We start from the raw sequence: 12,836 nt of genomic DNA, 5'->3' as shown, positions 1-12,836 counted from the left end.
AAAATTGATGAGTTTTGTCCTTAACGTTTCAAAATCCTGCACGTTATGTCCTTTAGGGCAAACCCAGTTAATTTTTTTTTGTTAAATCTGGTCACATAGACCCCACATGAGGGCAAATTTGTCATTTACCCTTTCAATAAAAGTATTAGATATCTATTTATAAGCTTTATTCTCAGTCACTCTCCTTCACCTCTCTCTATATCATTCTCTCTCTAAAAACACCACCTGCCACCATCTACCACCCACAAACACCGCCTTGTACCACCGCTTTCTACCACCCACCCTCACTAACCTACCCTCTGACCCAGAACCGCCGCCACATCCAGACATCGCTGCCACATCCAGTCACCATCGCCATATCCAACAACCACCGCCACATCCAGACGCCACCACCACATCCAGACACCGCCGCCACATCCAGACACCGCAGATCTAGATCTGACCCGATCCACCTCCCACAACCACTTTTATCGACCCAGATCTTCGTTTGTTCAGAGATTTGGTGATTTTTTGTTTGTTCAGAGATTTGGGATTTTTTGTTTGTTCAGAGATTTGGGGATTTCTTGTTTGTTCAGATGATCGGATCATTCTTTGTGATGGATGTGATCAAGTGTATCATATCTACTGTGAAAAATGTGACAGGGAATTGTAGAGAATAAAAATGGTGAGAAGGATGTATGAGAGTATGCAAAAGAAGGTGAAAGTAGAAGATGAATCTGACTTGGGATTGAATTCAGGTTTGTACACCTTTTTCTTTTGACTGTTTTTGCTTTTTTTTTTTTTTTGGTAAAGTGAAGCCAAAAACATTTGGATTTTTGGACATATCTGTAAACCTCTTCTGGTGATACTAATGCCTTCATTTATACACACTGGGTTATGATTTTTGTGGCTACACAACTTATTTTTACTTTGTAACGCTGCCACACTGGAATTTGTATATGGAACTTGAAGCTTCAATTATGGATATGAGAATTGCTATTGTGGTTATGGTGGGTCAGGCGATGGTGGAGATAGTGGGTGGTCAATGGCAGGTGAGGGTGGGAAGTGAGGGTGGGAGGTGGTGGTGGTCGGCGGCAGGTGAGGGTGGGACGTGGTGGCGGCAGGTGACGGCAAGTGGTGGGTCTTCAACTTTTGAAGATGGTGGGGTATTTATTTGAAGTTAATTACATAAATTTCCCTAAAAACAAAATTACAAAAATGCCCTCATGTGCCTTGCACATGATCAGATTTAACAAAAAAAAAAAAAAAAAAAAAAAATAACTGGGTTTGCCCTAAAGGACATAACGTGCAAAATTTTGAAACATTAAGGACAAAACTTATCAATTTTAAAGGTAAAGGACAGCGCCTGAAATTTGGGAAAAACATAAAGGACAAAACTTGTAATTTACTCTTAAAATAATAACAATAATTGGTAATGATATGAATACATAAATATATTCTTTCAGTAAAAATGATATTTTTAGAAAGAGAAGTATAAACGGTAAAAATGAAGGTGTATTTAGCTACACTCTTATTAAACAAGTGAATATTTTATTTCTCTCATAAGAAATGATTATTAAAATAATAACAGTAATTGGTAATGATATGAATACAAAAATATATTCTTGCAAGGGGAGTAGAACATGCAAAAGTGAAAATATGTATTTGTATGGGTGAGAACGGTGGTGACAACCCGAGAATCCAAGATCCTTGTCTATACTTCTTTTGTTTGCAATCTTGTTTTAACACTTTGTTTTGTATTATGACATGTGTAGTTTGTGTGATTGATTAATGTTGCATGTGGGATAGATGATTACTGTATTGATTGTGTGGTTATATTGTGCATACAAAGATAGTCATTCGTCGACATCAAACTCGACGAAACACATAGGTCTTTCGTCACCCACAAGCTCGACGAAATATATTATTCGTCGATGGGGGTTTTTCGCCATAAGGGCTTTCGGCCCATGAAGTTGCGGCCCAACACGTTACGCTTAAAACATAAACTCTGACATAATAACAGTCAGTTGAAAACCAAAAACCCTAGACCTTTCTTTCTCTCCCTCTGGTGTGATGGTAACGGTGAAACCCGGAGCTTTTCTTGTTCAAACAATCTAACCAATCCGGAACCTTGGTTAGTATCTTGTTCTTATTCATTAGATCTATAGCCGATACGTGGATTTGTATTGTAATGATTTTGTATGAATACGTTGGATCTTGTGTGCGTAATGTTCATCGTTCATTAACTGTATTACGTAGTTAGGGTAGTTTGATGGAGTCTTGAAGGTTCTTGTATGTCCTCATGATTACTGTTTGATTAGAATGATAAGCAGGTATTAATCGAATGACTGTTATGTTAATAATGATCATATGAGTATGTGAATCGTTAAGGCCCATGTTGCACGTTGATGATAATTGGGAACTGGATGATTGATCGATGATCATGATGTAACTGTTGATGATGATTAGGGTTCTAGAACATGTAGAATTGTAACCGATTAGATTTGTAACTGTTTTGCTCGACGAAACATATGGTTCTTTCGTCACACCTCATATCGACGAAACATGGGTTGTTCGTCGACAAGCAATCCGACGAAACATAGGGTCCTTCATCGACAAGCATCTCGACGAAACATATGGGTTTTTCGTCACACCTCACCTCGACGAAAGATGATCTTTCGTCACAAAGGGTGTTTCGTCGTGATAGTCACTGAATTGAACAGTAGGCGCCTGAGATGTAAATGATGATAGATACTTGTGTGTGTACACGATCCATGTTACATGTCAATGATAGTAAGAAACTTGGTTCGATTAGTTGGTATAACAAACCCACCTGTTATGTTATGTGTTACTTGTGACAATCACATGAGATGTGAACTTGCATTAGAAAGGTGTATTGGCTACCTGATATACTGTGATCTTGTGAGAGATGCAATCTGTGTGAAAATAATGACTTGTTTAATTGTGAAACTGATTTCATTGGTAACCACGGTAGGGTTGGTTGATTAACTTGGGAAACGGATAACTTAACAAACCGAGCAAACCAAGGTGAGTTCACTGCTCTTTTTCCAAGCATGCGTCCCGGGGAGGGACGTCTGGTAATCGTTCCGGGGAGGAACGTCGGGTTATTGGGATGTTGGTTATTACACTCATTTCTATCATTAAGTCCCATCATATACCGATTGGTTGCCGGGGAGGCAACGAGGTTATTAGTTGATAGCGCTATTAGGTTTGGCACCCTCACACCGTACCGGGGAGGACGGTCGTGAACTAATTACCTTAACCACTTGACCAATGTATGATAGAGCATTGGGGTTTGGGCAAATAATCTGGAGCCATCTGCGGTAATCGAGTTAACAACAACATCAAATCATTGAAATGTTTTATACTCATATCTGGTAACTAAAACGTGTTAAAAAACTTTGAACTCACCAGCGTCGTCTGACACACTTGTCTGCATGCTTGCAGGTCGTTAGATTCTTGGTTATGGACTCGCTATCTGGGAGTGCTGGAGTGGTCATGGGTCGAGACTCTTGGATACTTGTTTCGTTGGTTTTGAACACTTGTTTTGAAACTGTTGATTAACAATTTACATTATGCTTCCGCTGAACGTTTACTTTGGTTTTAACTTATGACTTGGAATTATAATATGAAATAAATGGAATGTTTTATTTAAATATTTATTGTAGTTCAATGTGATTAGTGGCTGGATCCTGGTACGTCACACGCCTAGCGGGGGTTCCCGCGTGTGGTATTTTGGGGGCGTGACACTGTGATTGTGCCATGATGGTTGCAATTAAGGTATCACCCCAGGTTCTTAAAAACCTTTGTTCAGACAAATGCATCATAGCATTTGCAAACATCAAGGAGGTGAATGAAAACCTTAGAGATAGATTGTTAAGTGATGAAGTACAATTTGAAAAATCTTTAAAATAATTGAAAATCAAATTGTCTGAAAAAGAAAATGAGATTTGCAGCCTCAAACATGAGCATAGCATAACCAAGGACCAACTCCAGACCGTGATAGAAAAATATCAAACCTGTAAAAAGGAGTTGGAATCCACCCAAATCACTTGTGAAAAATGGGTGGAATCCTGCAAAGGTTATGAAATTATGCTTGAAAACAGATTGAAAGCAATGTAAAATTTGGCATAGGGTTTAGGAAAAATGACCAAGTTGAAAACACTGCTGCAAATCAATCTAATTCTGTTGAAATCATACCCACCAACAAGGATGGTCAAGAAGTTAAAATAACTGATAAACTTGACAACAAAATCACTCTGGAAAGATCAGTGGGGTCCTCAACTTTTGAGGAGATTGAGAAATACCAATTCAAACCCACTTGGTCTGATGAGTGTGACATCCTTGAAAATTTTAAACCCATGGACTTCACAATTGTAGATGGTGTCAAAGCTCCTAAGGCCAAGGTAATTCCTCTTAAGGACATCCCAACAATGGTTCAAAACTCTGTTGCAAAGGAGTCTGAAAAGAAGAAAAGAAGAGAAAAGATTAAAAACTTGTTTTGTGACTTTTGTGAAAAGAAAAATCATTTGACCAAAGATTGTTTTCATTTACAAGCTTATGACCTTAACAAAACAAGTACCATTGTGCCTTCAAAGAGCTGCAGCATCTGTGGTAAATCAAACCATCTCACTTAGGAGTGTGTGTACCTAAAATCCTTTAAGGTCAAAAAGGAAGAGTATACCTCAAAAACACTCATGAGTTCATCAAAACCACAAGTCAAGAAACAACCACCATTTGTGCCTGTCCAAACAGCTGTTACAAAACAGCTGAACCAAAACTCTGTTAAAAGAGAGGTTCAACTGACTGATGCACCCCTGCTAACCAATACCAAAGAGGTAAAGGTCAACCTCCATACCCAAGGGTCCCACATGTTTATGAGGTTTACAAAAAACCTTCTAAACCAAAAGTGAACAGGCATCCCTTCGGTTATCAACAGTTGATGGGAAATGACCCCCAACAATGGTTAGAGAAAAATGTTTCAAAAACTGCCCTTACCCCTGAGCTAACCACTGTCCATCCTCCTGAACTTAACATAGAAACTATTAAGACCCCATCCAAAACCTTATTGGCTTTGGAGACCCTCCTGAACTAATTATTTACTTGATGTGCAGGGAGCTTCTGCATGCTTAGATAGTCTTTGGTATGTAGATAGTGGAGGCTCCAGGCACATGACTGGATGTAGAGCCCTACTCAAAGAATTCAAAACTCATGGAGGGGGTGATATATCTTTTGGTAATAATAGTAAAGGAAAGGTGATGGGTTCTAGTACAGTACAGTCTGGAAATGTTAAGTTTGAAAATGTCAATCTGATTGACAATCTAAAATTCAACCTCCTTAGTGTCTCACAAATGAGTGACAAAGGTTATGGCTCATTTTTTTACTAAGGAGTGTTGTAGGATTGTTGGACCAGAAATGGTCAAAAAGATTGAAGAAATAATAAAAACTGGAAAAACTCAACTTGTTGCTCAAAGGAATAGCAATGTTTATGTAGTTGATTTGTCAAAAGAGAGCCCCAAAACTGATGCTTGTCTGTTCTCAGAACTGATGCTTGTCTGTTCTCAGCTGCCTATAACAAAGAGACAGAACTTTGGCACAGGAGATTGGGGCATACAAATCTCAAGACAATCACTGCTTTGTCAAAACAGGGTCTTGTAAGAGGTCTTCTTCAAAAACTGTTCACCTTTCCAGAGCATTGTGTTTCTTGTTTAAAAGGAAAACAACATAAAAGTTCATTTAAGTCCATTGAAGAGTCCAAAACAACCAAGTGCTTGCAAATGCTGCACATGGATCTGTTTGGCCAGTAAAAGTCATGAGTCTTATGTAACGCCCCAAAAACCGGTTATCAATTAAAATAAATGAAAATGAACAAAAAGTAACCTAGTTAATGGGTTATGATAAGAAATAAGTTAAAAATTTGAATTAATGCTTAAATTAAATACTTATCAATTTAGAAGGGGGTTAATGTGTAAGATTTTAATAATTAGGGTTTCATAGTGGTAAACCCACAAACACACTCCTGTGTGCGTACCTGGGAGCGAACGAACAGAAGAAACAAGGGTGAAAACCCTTGTTCATGCTAATCTACTCAATTAATCAAGAAATTCAAGTCTAAATCAGTTGCATGTCTCAAGATTATCGATTATCTATGCATACATGGTGAAGTGGTAAGTTTAATTTTTGAAAAGATGAATTCTAGAGTAAGGGTTTAAACCCAAATTCGATTTCTTGTATCTATTGTGGGAAATCTGAGTTAGAAATGCTTCCTAGGACAAGAATCATGTGTGATTTTAGGTTGCATGAAAGAATGTAGTGAAAACCCACTATGTGAAGTTTGTGTTATGAATATGAAGATTATAGGAGTGATGAATATATGTAATTTGGCAAGTAATTCAGTTTGTAGTATCCGAATGCTAGATAAATTGATATTGATTAAAGGAATTGTAAGAATTAGATTGAGTAATGATGACATATATAGGATGAATTAGCAAATCGTGCTTTGGATGCTTGTACACTATGCCTTGTAGATGGTACGCACGCAATGTGTTCGATGAAATGCCTAAGTGAGTTTAGTTATGGTTTTTACATGAATACTTGTTAAGTCGATGTAACTTCTTTATGATAATGGCGTATGTGATTACTAGACACCATAATGAACTATAAGGAATGTAAAAGTAATGTTTTTGAAAGCTAAAGTATGGTTTGTGTTAATTTGATGATTTGAGGAGAAACCCGTTAGTTAGGGTGAAGATGATGACTAGAATCCCCACCTATGTTAAAGTCTTGTTGAAAAATTGATATATTATGTGGGTGTGATGAAATATTGTTAGATGAATTAGGAGAAATATGATGATGTTATGTTTAATGTTCATTTGGAATGATATATGATGATTAGTAGTAGGATTTGATGGGTTACGTATAAGTTTAGAAGATTTATGTATGAATTAGTTGTACGTTATGCTTAAAAGGTGGTACACATACCAAGCGTATGATAAGATATATATAGTGTCGTCCGTATAGTCGATTATGATGTTACGGGTATATAATGATAAGTCGATAGTTAAGTATGGTTAATAGTTGACTCTTGAAAGTCAACTAAGTATAAGAAACATGATTTGACTCGTTGTCGTAAATGTAGGTTGATGGGAAGTCGTATGGTACATGTTATAGCAATCCGTGTTAAATGTAATGACATGATGAGTTACATGAGTTTAAACGTATACGGATATGATTATATGAGTTATGTTTGTTAGAAATGATTAATGAAGGTTAAGTGTGAAATATGTGATTGATATGATTGTTATCATGTACGAATGCATATGCTAATAGGAGTGTGATCTTGATGAAAAGAGAGTATAGGAATCATGTCAAGACGGACTCAAGCATGAAAGGATAACGGGTCAAGAAAAGGCGAGGAATCGGATACGAGCACGGACGCATAAGGTAAGTGATTCCGTAATCACTTCTTAGTTGTTCATGTAATGTTATATGCAATTTAATTATATGTGATAATTGAGGTGAAATAGGAATGAATTTTATGATGTCAATGAAGTATTAAACGGATCTTAGTTTTGATCCGAGCAAGGTAGGTGTGACTAAGAAATTGTAGCTAAGTAGTGGAATTGGTTTCTTATGTAAGGAAATCCTTTGTTATTAAGGATAGAGCATAGTTGACTAAAATACCCTTGATAGGTATATCGGGCAAACGACCTTAGAAGTCGTTTGGAAACAAGCTATTCGATTAGAGTGATGCTTTGGACAAGTATGAAAGCGAAGTATAGGGTTTTGTATGTCATGGTTCATTTAATGCGCAAATACCCATAACGGGTCAACAATAAGCTTTTGAGCGAAAATGGGTTAAGAGGATGCAAGACGTCCGATAATTTAATCTTTTATGTTAGGTGCCAATGAAATTATTAAAGATCATATGAGATTGAGGTCAAATAAACAGATTATGATGTTAAATGCACGAACGGGTCAAATAGTTAGAAAATGGTAATATGTCAAATGCACGTAAGTTAAGAATTTCCTTAATCCGGAGGTAGGATTTTAAGTTAATATGATAGAATGTGAATTTACAAGCATGTAGGAAGAAACGGTAGGTTAAACGGGTAAACGGTTCAAAAGTTATGCGCGTTTTAGTGCGTACGGACGACGAAACGGAACTGCAGAAAAACTGCAATTTCTAGAGGGCGTCGCCGACGGGTATGGGGGCGTCGCCGACGGGCTCCAGAAAGTGAATTTTTGTGCTGACGGGTTAATTACCTGCCTACGGGTTTTTGGGCTACGGGTGAATGCAAGGCCCGTCGCCGACGGCCCTAGGGGCGTCGGCGACGGCCTCCCCAAGTCCCAAAAGCTAAATTCTGGTTATTTAAGTTGATTTATGTGTCGTAGGCTTCGGTTTGTTATCCGTGGACTACGACGGACTTTCCAAACATGATTTTTACGTTCCTTAGATGTTTATGGGCTCTAAACTTAAGTCTAAGACCCATGTAAACATTGTATGATTACGTAAAGATGTAGAAAAGGTATGTTCGTATGTAGTTGTGTATGTATGTATGTGTAAAGACATGTATGAGTGTATGCACGTAAGTAGGGTTGTAGGAAAGGTATGTATGTATGCAGATGTGTATGTATGTTGTATGTAAGTACGTATGTATGCATGAGCTGATATGTTAGAATTTTAACGTTACTAATTATTCGTTTGAGGTCGGTATGTAATGCAGGAATGAGTACCTCGGATTCTTATGAAATTTAAGCCGAATCCGGAACAAGAGAAGGAGAATGGTTATTCGAATGGATCAAGTTACATTATCGAACGTTATTCAATCCTTAATTAATTGAGATTAATGTTATATGATGTTGTCATTGACTAATGGCTAAGTTGTATGTGATGCCCACAGGTACTACACGGACTTCTTCTGCTGCTAAGAAAGTGAAGCGGACGTAGATCGAGTCAAGAGCAAGGATTGTACGGATAGATCGATCACATAGTTGAAGTATATAATGTCTAGAAATCTAAATTTTAGTACGAATGTTGTGAACCCTTTTATAGAACGTTTAACATTTTTAGAATTTAGAACCTTCGTGAAAGTCATGTCGTTAATAAGGAAAGAAATTTTAAAGCTCTTTTTCCGCTGCGTCTTTTCAGTTAAAGCGTGTTTAGGGCGTAACAAGTTGGTATCAGAGCCCTGGTTTGAGAGAATCAAGTAAAAGGAGGCAAATGCTTGAACTCAAACCGGTGTGCTCTCGTGACCAAGAACCCGTACAATCCAAGACTCGATCGAGGCCTAAAGGCAAAAGCAAATGTAAGTATGTGTTAGGTTATGTATTTGAAGGGAACTAATAGTATGTTATGTGCAAGGTAAGCTTAAGAATTGGGAGAGGATGATCCGTGAATGCAAAATAGGATGAACGCTAAGGCGGGCAAAGGTGCAAATAGGCAAATTAACCCCAGGTACACACTACTAATATGCATGAGTACTGATGTCGAAAGAAAGGGAAAGGGTCTCCTTGGGAGAGTAATTATTAAACGAAAGACAATGATGTGGTCTTGGGGGAGTTTTAGAAATATGCACGAAACTGAAACCCATTTCTCGGGCATAAGGCGATGATTACATGAAGGCACGAAACTAGTGTGTGAATTGCGCACCTGGCCAGTACGCAAGAAGCATATGACGTTCGTGAGACCGTGGCAATTATTGCAGGTATGTCCGGTAGAACTGGGTAGCAGGTGGGCGCTATGTTGAAGCGAATGCGAAATAGCAAACCATTGCGGATTTGGTTATGCTAACGAAGGTTATGAAAAGTTATGCGAGTCGACCGGTTCTAGCAAACAAGTCAAATAAGAATAAGCTACCATCTGTTTTGAACGAGTGATTTTGAATGCTCTAATGAATGCTAGAAGCTTAATCCGTTATACGGATTGAAAGAAGAAGTTATGTTAAAAGCGACAAACCCAATTATTTGGGTAGTGGAATGTGTATGCTTAACTCTCGTTGAGAGTGTTTATGCCAAACCCAATTATTTGGGTAGTGGAATGTGTATGCTTAACTCTCGTTGAGAGTGTTTATGCCAAACCCAATTATTTGGGTAGTGGAATGTGTATGCTTAACTCTCGTTGAGAGTGTTTATGCCAAACCCAATCATTTGGGTAGTGGAATGTGTATGCTTAACTCTCGTTGAGAGTGTTTATGCCAAACCCAATTATTTGGGTAGTCGAATGTGTATGCTTAACTCTCTTTGAGAGTGTTTACGCCGAACCCAATTACTTGGGTAGTCGAATGTGTAAGAAAGAAGAAAGCTCATATGTGGATGGAATTAAAATGATGTGATTATGATTCGACAACTGAGATGACTAACTTTAAAATCTTGTTGCTGAAGGCAGGTAAAACTTTAAGTTTTTGTTAAAACACATGTAAGGAAGAAAAGGTACGAAAGATATGTTTGAAGCCGTTAGATGGATTCAAACATAGAAGGAATGAAGGGTATGGATGTTACATTTAAATCCGTGGGACGGATTTAAAACATGTACCTCGATACGTATATATATATAAATAACAAGAATGATATATTAAGAAATGGCCATGTATTGACCTGTTATGAATAGGACTAACACACTAATGTCTTAAGAAGGAATTGATAAAGTATTGATGTATAAACGAGGTCATGTGATAAACATCATGTTTAAATAAAATCGAATGAAGTGTGTAAACCCCTAATTTTATAATGAGATTGGCAGAAATCAGGATGCAATGAATCTACCGAGGACGGTGAAAGAATGCTCATGAATGAAAGCTCATGATACCAGATGGAAAAGATCAACCCTGTTAAGATACGGATTCGTGAAGGAGCGAGTCAACTCGGGTTGTTACACGTTGGTCGGTGCCAAATTAGCAAGGTTAGTAAATGGTTTAACTTATGGATGCTAAATAGAAAGTTACATATTGAATGATGTTTCTATGTGAACTGGTGGTACTGAAATAAATTAGTACCACCAATAGTATACATTGGAATAAATTCCAATGAACGAATCGCTAGTGATGATGTATGCTAGAAACTGGCGTTATAAACTGAAAACGACACTAATAAGAGCCCTGAATCAGATTCTGACTTATAGGTGATTATGAAAGAAATTTATTTGATTTAAGATCGAGGGACAATGCGTACAAATACGTTTATGCATGAATAAAAAAAAAAAACTTGTGCTAAGATCCTGAATGCGTCGATATTGTATTAAGCATCGTGAATGAATAGATGAAAAGGTAAGAGTAGAAGTGGTCTAGTTGGAATGAGAAAGGTTTCGGGGACGAAGCCTCCTTTAAGGGGGGTAGACTTGTAACGCCCCAAAAACCGGTTATCAATTAAAATAAATGAAAATGAACAAAAAGTAACCTAGTTAATGGGTTATGATAAGAAATAAGTTAAAAATTTGAATTAATGCTTAAATTAAATACTTATCAATTTAGAAGGGGGTTAATGTGTAAGATTTTAATAATTAGGGTTTCATAGTGGTAAACCCACAAACACACTCCTGTGTGCGTACCTGGGAGCGAACGAACAGAAGAAACAAGGGTGAAAACCCTTGTTCATGCTAATCTACTCAATTAATCAAGAAATTCAAGTCTAAATCAGTTGCATGTCTCAAGATTATCGATTATCTATGCATACATGGTGAAGTGGTAAGTTTAATTTTTGAAAAGATGAATTCTAGAGTAAGGGTTTAAACCCAAATTCGATTTCTTGTATCTATTGTGGGAAATCTGAGTTAGAAATGCTTCCTAGGACAAGAATCATGTGTGATTTTAGGTTGCATGAAAGAATGTAGTGAAAACCCACTATGTGAAGTTTGTGTTATGAATATGAAGATTATAGGAGTGATGAATATATGTAATTTGGCAAGTAATTCAGTTTGTAGTATCCGAATGCTAGATAAATTGATATTGATTAAAGGAATTGTAAGAATTAGATTGAGTAATGATGACATATATAGGATGAATTAGCAAATCGTGCTTTGGATGCTTGTACACTATGCCTTGTAGATGGTACGCACGCAATGTGTTCGATGAAATGCCTAAGTGAGTTTAGTTATGGTTTTTACATGAATACTTGTTAAGTCGATGTAACTTCTTTATGATAATGGCGTATGTGATTACTAGACACCATAATGAACTATAAGGAATGTAAAAGTAATGTTTTTGAAAGCTAAAGTATGGTTTGTGTTAATTTGATGATTTGAGGAGAAACCCGTTAGTTAGGGTGAAGATGATGACTAGAATCCCCACCTATGTTAAAGTCTTGTTGAAAAATTGATATATTATGTGGGTGTGATGAAATATTGTTAGATGAATTAGGAGAAATATGATGATGTTATGTTTAATGTTCATTTGGAATGATATATGATGATTAGTAGTAGGATTTGATGGGTTACGTATAAGTTTAGAAGATTTATGTATGAATTAGTTGTACGTTATGCTTAAAAGGTGGTACACATACCAAGCGTATGATAAGATATATATAGTGTCGTCCGTATAGTCGATTATGATGTTACGGGTATATAATGATAAGTCGATAGTTAAGTATGGTTAATAGTTGACTCTTGAAAGTCAACTAAGTATAAGAAACATGATTTGACTCGTTGTCGTAAATGTAGGTTGATGGGAAGTCGTATGGTACATGTTATAGCAATCCGTGTTAAATGTAATGACATGATGAGTTACATGAGTTTAAACGTATACGGATATGATTATATGAGTTATGTTTGTTAGAAATGATTAATGAAGGTTAAGTGTGAAATATGTGATTGATATGATTGTTATCATGTACGAATGCATATG

The sequence above is a fragment of the Helianthus annuus genome, chromosome 7 (assembly GCF_002127325.2).
Source record: "Helianthus annuus cultivar XRQ/B chromosome 7, HanXRQr2.0-SUNRISE, whole genome shotgun sequence".
In the NCBI taxonomy this organism is placed as follows: domain Eukaryota; kingdom Viridiplantae; phylum Streptophyta; class Magnoliopsida; order Asterales; family Asteraceae; genus Helianthus; species Helianthus annuus.
This window is presented reverse-complemented; position numbering follows the sequence as displayed.